The sequence below is a fragment of the Parus major genome, chromosome 1A (genome assembly GCF_001522545.3).
Source record: "Parus major isolate Abel chromosome 1A, Parus_major1.1, whole genome shotgun sequence".
Lineage (NCBI taxonomy): Eukaryota > Metazoa > Chordata > Aves > Passeriformes > Paridae > Parus > Parus major.
Genome location: NC_031773.1, coordinates 42,877,644 through 42,886,408, shown reverse-complemented (window position 1 = coordinate 42,886,408; position 8,765 = coordinate 42,877,644).

Genomic DNA, 8,765 nt, shown 5'->3' with positions numbered 1-8,765 from the left:
ATTCATGCATGTTGAGACAAAAATAACAGATTTATATCCTAATACATTCGGATTCCTGTTCTAGGGGTGGGACTGAGTAGTCAAGGCTTTTGTACTTGGCACCTCTGCTGCCAGACTACAGAAACTGAATAACTGAAGAAAAAATGAAGTTACTTTTATTCAGTACTCTCTTGAAGGAGTACAGCATTGGTGGAGAATAAAGGAATCTGAAGTCCCTGGTAATGGATAGTAATGTAATGTAAATCCCCAGGCAAGTTAAGTTAATGTATTCTCGGCATGGTGCCTGGAGTAGGATGGGGGGGAGGAATGGGAAGGGATGAATCAGCTCTGATGTTTTGCAAGATCCTGCCTTCTTGTTCAATATTGTCTTGTTTTCTTTGCCTAAATTTATTCCTGACATGTGGTGACAGAATGTTTTCATTAAAGAAAAGTTTCCTAGAATTGCAGAAATCATATAAAGCCTCCTTGTGGCAAACTAGTGTTCAGACTTACAAGTGGCCATATTCTCTTTGCCAGCTCTTAAATACATTGGAATTCCACATTGCTGCCTAAAATCTTTTTTCTCCCGGGGCCCCATTATCCAGAAGTGCAAGGCAGAGAGCACAGAAGTGCAACTCTTGCTGCTGACCCATGCACGGAGGGAGAGCAGCTACCTGCAGGAGTCCTGGGCAGCTGCACTCAGGTTGAACCTTGTCCCTGACACCACAGTCGCCCTGACACCAGCTGGGCTCGGGGCAGTGCCAGCAGGTGTCCTGACCTGCTTTTGCGCTGCTTGATGTTGAATTATGGATCTCCTATGACATTCTTTCACTAGAACCTCTCAGGTATGGGTATACAGCTTTAGAACTGCTGTCAAGAGAGGGCAAGCTGGTGCTTTGACAAGCTAGGCATAGGGAACAGTGCTATAAGAATGCTGCTGTAAGAATAACACAGGCTATGGCATTTGCAGAGGCTGCTTGTGCCTCCTTTGTGCACAGCTGGTGGAGCCAGAGTAGATCCTGATGCTCAGGGGACAAACCCACAGCTGTTTGGGTGGGGGGTAGCTGTGTCTCACATCATATGTCCTCAAGAGCTGGTGCTCAAGTTTATTGGAACATGCCCTGCCTGCTCTGGTTTCCCAGTTGTGGTTCCTCAGTGAATTTAGATGAGAATGTAGGATCACTGTCAGACTGTGGCACTATGGGGACAGATGAAAAAAGACTATCTGTACATGAGAAGTCAACCAGAGAGCTTCTGTGTCCAGCTCTAGGTCCAGGGACTGTATGTGGACCAGGTTTCAATGGGTGAGGTGGGACAGGGGAGAGGAAGAGGAGCTTCCTAATGAACCAGATGCTGGTGTCATTATTCTCAGCAATGCTGAGCACACTGGAGGTGGTTTTTGAATGCTGGTTCTGGTGTGCTGATCCACCACCTCCAGAAGAGCCTGCCTGTAACCAGTGCCCAGGCATTCAGGCTGGGTTTTCTGTTCTCTGTGATAACTATATTTAGACAGAATACAATTTAGAAATGGAAGACACAAATCACTGAATCAGAGGGAATCATGGCATTGAATCAAATGAAGAAAAAGTAATACTTTCCCCAGTCAATTCACTTGTTTCTTGCTTCTGGGGTCCATTTTGATTTCATAAGCACATTTTATTCCTTGGCACTGCTTCTTAGGAATTTTTAAAGTATGTGTGTGTTCTTAGTATTTTTGCTGTGCTTGAGATCATCACTGTTAACCTTACTCATTTGAATGGTTCAGTCCCCTGGGCCTATACAGCGGTCCTGCTGCTCCACAGGACAGATTTTGGCAAACAGCTTAGAGATGCTAACAAAGGGGGTAGGAGAGATACTCACCACATGGCTGATATGGTGATGCTCCCAGCATTAAAAAACCCTTGCCTTGACATAACTTAATGCTTGTAGGACTTCTCGTCTTCAGAGTGCTTGTAAGCTTTAATGAATCCTCATGACACCACCATGAAGTGATTTAAATATATATTATCGCTACAGTACATGGGAGGGCAAGAGAGAAAATTTTCTGGTGCAAAGATTGCCAGAGAAGCCAAGGGGAAAACCTATAGTTTTAAATGATTGTCTTATCCAAGACAACTGGAAATTGCCTTTCTAAGTTGCTGTGTTGTAAAAGCATACATTTGTGTAGGCACATGCATCAGTGCTCTCCTTAACAAAGAAATGTTCCTTAACTAGTGCTTGGGAAACCAGTGCAGCTTTGAAATAGCTGAGTGATTCTGCTGGGAAAAGCTGTGAAATTTTTATATCTATCACTGAGCTTACTAAAGGGCTTTTTTTATAGCTTGTTTAGCAATTTCAGACTTTTCTCATGTGAGTTCTCCTTCCCCATAACTCAGTTTGAAAAGCAGGATGGAGGAGAGGGAAAGGGATAGCACCTTCAGAATATGTGAGGAGTGGGCCTTGTGTCTCTGGGCAATAGCTGGGAGGAGACAGTAGCTGAAGTGGGGTGGTTTGGGGCTGAGGATGCCTGATAGAGCTGTGGTGTGAAAATTCAGTCATTGGAGGAAGTGTTGCTGGGACCTTCAGGGACTCTTCTGCTAGTTCGGCTGGGGCATCCTTTCCTGGTCACTGTAGGTCCTGGTCTTTGTCCTCTCCTACTGTTTGTTATTGTCACACTTCACAGCCAATGCCATTTCAGTGTAATTCTACCCTTGCTGCATCCACCTCCTCCCATCTGTATTTGTTCTCTCCTCCTAGCAGCTCCTTGGCAACCTGCCACATGAGATATAATCTGCAGTCTCAAGTAGAGAATTACTGTACTCTGACCTCCGCTGTATTGCCGACTACTTCTGCTTCATAGGGCTTAATCCTGCAAAGAGCTAAACTCAACTTCAACCAGGCACCCCTATGGAAACTGCCTTCCCACAGTTGGATTTATGGTTTAGAGCAGTGCATGTGTGGAAATACAGTAAAGACCACTAAAGGGTAGAAACCAGGATGATGAATTAAGTTTACCAAGTGAAGTCTGTCAACTAATTCTAGCTGTACAAAATAACTCTCTTTGGAGGGCAGGATCTTCTTTCATGAATAAAAAGCTAAGGTAAAAATGAAAACCTAGTCAGGATTACTAATGCAAAAACTGTAAGCTATTTCTTTTACTGGTAGCACTAATGTTTTCTGATCAGCTTTCAGTGAACGTAATTCAAGACTTTTATATATGTATTTATATAAATCTAGAGATTCATGTGGAGTAATATCTTGTAAGACAAATACTTAGGTATGGTGAAGAACTAGGACACAGATAATTACATTTCTGATCAAATTAAGTATCTGCATATTGAAATATCCATGAAACAACCCTTCTGAGGTATTTTAAATGGCATAAAACTCATTAGCTGTATCCCTGCTGATTCTGATGCACATTTCTACTCAACTTCTCCGAACAGTATGACACTTCAGTTTGTTTGAATGCTGATCAGGTTAATTTACTTGCAGTAACATTGTTTCAGAAGCTACAAAGGGTGTTTTTCCATTACCTTAGGTAGCTTCACAATTACTACTACTGTGGGAATTTCCCTTTCTTCTCTCCTTCCAAAGGAAGTGCTCCCACAAATGCTGCCTCCCACCTTCAATCATACTGCTGTCCTCTTGGAGTACATCTACCAGTGCTGCATCCTTTCAGAATTACCTCCAGGCTCTATGACTGGCTTCTTTAGCTCTGGTCCCCATCTCCTGCTATGTGAAGTTTGTGTTGCTCGTCCCAATTCCTTTATAGCTTACTCTCTGGTCCCCTTCTATGGCTTTCACTGCTGCTCCATGTTCTCTGTAGTCAGTGGGCTGAGGCAGATATCAGATATTTTCTTCCTGCTCTCTTTCACTGCTCCTCACTTTCCCACTTCTTTCCTGAAAAACCCCTCAGAGCCATCACCTTTGCATGGTATTCATTGCCTTGCAAATAGGACTTTGGGTACAGGTCTCTCTCAACTATCTTATATTTCTAGGATGCCCTTCAGATAATGAGGTGTGAAAGAGGGACAAAAATTACTGAAAGTGAAGGATTACATTAATGTATCCTCTTCTTAGTGAAAACAAAGGTGCAAGTGATGTCCCAGTTTTCACAGATGCTATATTTGAGAATTTTCTGTTAGCCAGGGGTATATGCTGCTACCTAGGAACAAGACTCCTGTGATGCTTTGGCAGCTATGAACTCTGTAGGTGATTCCCAAGAAGATGGTCTGGTCAATGAGTCAAATGTTTGGTTTTCCCTCAGACTTTGGTTGTGTGTCATATACTGAGTGTTGCCTCACAGGTACTGCTGTGTACTTCTGTGTTTGGGGTAAATACATGGGGTTGAATTCATATTGAGGACTTCTGTGTAGTCCTTGCCAGTATCTAGAAAAGGAGGTATGTGAACTCACATGTTGGACTTACTCGGTTTAAGTATCCTGCATTGCTACAGCAGACTGAGAATTAGCATCTGCATGTCACATTTTTGTAGTACTAGTTTAAACCAATTGAGCTGTGTATGATTTGCCTTCTGGACTTTCCCTCTTGCTAAAATCAAGTGATGATTAGTGCTCACTGTACGTTAGACCTGAGTGAAACGTTGTTCAGCTAAACAGCTTGAGTAACGTAACAAAATGGTGCCATTTTGCATGCCTGTTTGGAGCACAGAAAATCAATCTGCTTCCAAAGCTGGAGCCTTGGATATGTGGGTTTCTAGAAGTTTCTGACTTAAAGCCTAGTTTACCTTATAGTTACGATAATCATGCTGTCCAGCCATGAGCATGTAAACTGCACAGATTATGTTCAAGAATTACATTGTGGAAATACAGACAGGTCTGTTTAATGAGGTACAAAACCTGTTCTGCATGAAACATATAAACTTCAATTATCCATGAGACACAAAGGACAAAGGATAATTTTGATAATCAAGCTTTCCAAATATGGCAGGAATATTCAATGTGATGAGCCTTAAGAATCATGACCTCATCTGGGATGACACAAAGCTTGTATAATTGAAGTGCTTCTGTATTGGATTCAAAGGATTTAATAGTATTTAATATTTGAGCTCCAGTTTGGTAACTGCTGTTAGCATCCAACTCAAAAAGATCTGTAAAAGTCAAGTAGGTCCAAGAGCTTCTCACTGCCACTGGTAGTCTTCAATTAGCTGTGACTGGGGACAGAAAAGGAGAATTTGGTAGCCTACTTCTTAAAGAGAGCCAGTGTTCTGTCTTTCCACAGTGTACTTGCAGACTTAAAAATAAAAAAAGTCTTGATTTCTTTAGAAGTTGTATTTTAAAATTTTAAAGATAAATACAAAACCTTTTTTGTTAAGGTTTGAAGCTCAGAATGTTTTGGAATGTTTTTCTTGCTCATTTAGAGAAAATTCCACTTCATTTGAATTAATTACTGCTCCTATGGTGATATTTGCAATAAAGACTATCTTGGATGATCAAAATAGGAAAAAAAAAACAAAAAACTAAAACTCATCATATGAATCTTACTGGTAGAATCTAATTAACTCAGAACGCTGATATTCACAGGTTCATCCATCTTCCTGTCTCCCACTATCACTGTCTTTTGGATTTTAAAGGTATGGAAGGTTTTGCAGCTAACTGCAGTTGAAATAATCTTCCCATTACCTTGTTGGAATGGTAGGGGTCAACTCAAAATCATCTGAATCACTAGACTCTGATGGGATCTGTGTTTACATTCTTGGTATGAGGTAGCCTGTTCTCCCATTTGAAACATGAGTAAGGTAATAGTGAGAACATCCTCATGTAGATAGGTGTGGACACTTGTGGTGTCTCTCCAGCTGTTAAACTTAACTGCTTTGCATTCTGCCAGACTGAGTGTTGAGTATGTCTTCTGCTCTGTGAGCAGAGGGAATAGATGAATCCAAAGAGATGCATCAATGAATAGATGTTGTTTGTCTTTCAACACACAACCTAGGTCAATTCACTGGCAATTGCACATCCTGAAGCCAGCTGTAGTCTGACAGTTGTTCATCATTCCACCATGCGGGTAACTTGTAAAGGGGTCACCTCACTGGCTTTTTGAACACCTTGGTCCATTGGTTGAAAGGGTCCCAGTGCAAGGTCACTACTGAGATGTAAAGGTAGATCAAAAGTACCTGTAAGAAAGAAAATATCTAAAGCTAAGCTCAGGTAGTTATTCTCTCTCTTTCTAATGTGTTCTGCATAGCATGTGGTAGCTGGAGGTGGGTGAGCCATACTTTGTGGTGGAGACTGCAAAAATAACAGTGGTCTGACGACCTTGCATTGTTCTTAGTAAAGGACTGCCTGAAAGCTGAGGAGTTCTTTACAGGGCACTGGAGACTGGCTGGATATAGAAGATCAAGGGGGACCTGAACTCATGGCCTTGTTATTTTCAGATCAGTTAGGCTCTTATATGACAACCCAACAGAAGGTTCTGCAGTCGGTGAGCATTTATTTTCTGACCCATTTCCTTTTCTTGTGTTATGTAAAACTGGAACTGTACCCTAACACAAAACCAACAGCTGGTTCTCTGTGCCCATGGGATTTGGAGATTCTTCAGGAATTTTGTTAAGAATCACAGTCTTCTGCTATTCTCTCTCAGACTTCCATAATCTCCTTTTTATAGGTGGTCTCTTTCACCATTCATTTAAAATGGTGGCCAGGTCTAACCTAACAGCAAATCAACAGACAGGGTATCTCTGTAGTTCATTTTACTCTAACCACTAGGAACTTCCTGTGACTCCACTTGCAAAGACTGTTTATCTGACAGTTTGTCCTGCACATTAGATGTGAATTAGAAAAATGTCTCTGTTGGCTATTGCCACACAACTGAGACAGAGCAAAATCTTTATGGTCTTAGATGCCAGAGGTTGTATAAAGAGAAGATGGGTCTGGCTGTTACACACACAAATATAAATTTTAAAATGTATGTTGCAGTGTTTGAACAAAAGTATCTGAGACATTTGGTTTTCAGAACAAAATGTAGCAATTTCTGAGAAAATAATTTGTGTGAAAATTCCTAAACCAATGATGTGCAGTCTCACTGTATCACTGAGGTTTCTGTAGAATGATTTGATTCACTTAAATTAAAAGTGGAAACTCTGTGGGGTTTTGTAGAGCATAGAAGATGTCAGGGAAAATCTTCTCAGGTAATGTTTTAAAGCAGTGCCACCTTATGGTTCATTTCAGATTAGGGATGTTTGGTGTCCCACCCTTGTAAAACACCATATGCATCTTGCTGGGCTCTCTAACTTTCTTTAATGGTCACTGTCCATGTTTCTGATCGGGGGGTTGTGGACTATACCTTTCACTATCAGGACTAACTACAGAGAAAAAAATACAATTATTAGCTTGCTTCTCAAAGAAGAGCTGTTCCCTCTCTACAATTATCCATACATTGCTGTCACGGGCAAAAAGTTGTGCTCCAAGCCCATTCCTTCCAGATTTCTTGTATGATTGCCTAAGGCTCCTGTTTGTGCCTGAGATGTTGCATTCCAACCCAATGGCACAATCTATCATCTTGGTAGCTGCAGCCCATATTCATCATACCTAGTCCTGCAGTCCTCTCATTCATGCCATGGTAATTAATTGCTGACTGGCCAAGAGCTTTGAAATTCTGCCATCACTGCTGCTCACCTAAACTGAGGATCCCTAAGCAGGGTGGGTTTCATAGATCTAATGTGACTGTGCATCCAGGGAAGATGACCTTAGAAAAATCCTTGCAGAAAAAACTGGTCCTCTCTGTCTCTTCCTACTCTTGTTCCAGCTTGTGGCAGGAGTAGCTGCTGTCCAGATGCCAAAAGCTTGTCAGAGCTGCTTGGTTGTGTGGCTGCTCTGAATTCCCTGAGAAGTCAATTATATATTGACGTATGCTCCTGTGTTAATTACAGCTACTGCTGCAGCTTGGTGACCTCTTTTGTCTGCAGTAGCCATAACAGTTTGCAAATAATTCTGGTTAGCCTGTGAGATAAGTGTCACTAAATTATAGGAGAGAAAATCCTGGAGATACTTTAATTAAATTTTAGGTTTAAAACTAGCAGTTTCTTCCAACAACTGCAATGCAGAAGTCCCAGAAGTGGTATTAAGAAATATTGGTTTCTTTGCTGCCCTGCTGAAAGCAGAGAAATCTGTTTCTTGTGGAAATTACTATTTGAGCTGGAATGAGAAATGACACAGGGATAGGTGTGTTGGGAGCAGCTGGGACTGATGTTCAGCTGTTATTGCTCTGCTGCTCCGTGCGGTTCACACAACCATCACCACTGCCAGTGTTAGCCAACCACTGATTGCAATGGGTTTAAAATCAACCAGGAGCCATTAGTTAGGTTTTGACTCTCTCTGTTGGACTAGTTTATACATATAGAGACTGTTCTTCTTTCTTTTAGGCACACAGACACTACATAGCATCTTTACTGAGCATTGTGCAGAGATGGCCAGTCCAGCAGGGCTGTTAAATTCCCTCAGATTCCAGCAGCAATCCCATTTATTATAGAAGACTATTTAGTAATGAAAATCACATCATTAATATTAGCTTAAATATTGCTGCTGTTATAAATTTATCTTGTTCACAAAGGTGTGTATGTCAAGTCCTATGGCTACGGAGAATACTGTGGAAACTCAGTTTCCTGTGGTCTTGAGCCCTTTCATTCAGTTTTAAACTACCATTTTCTGTTTTACCATGTATCCTATAAAGTTCCCATACTTTTTTTTACAGCCTTTGTCAAATATTTTGGCAGATACATGCAGGCTGCCTCATTCAACTTAATTGGCCAACAAAATCAAAACCTTGGCATCTTTCACTCTGGTTTT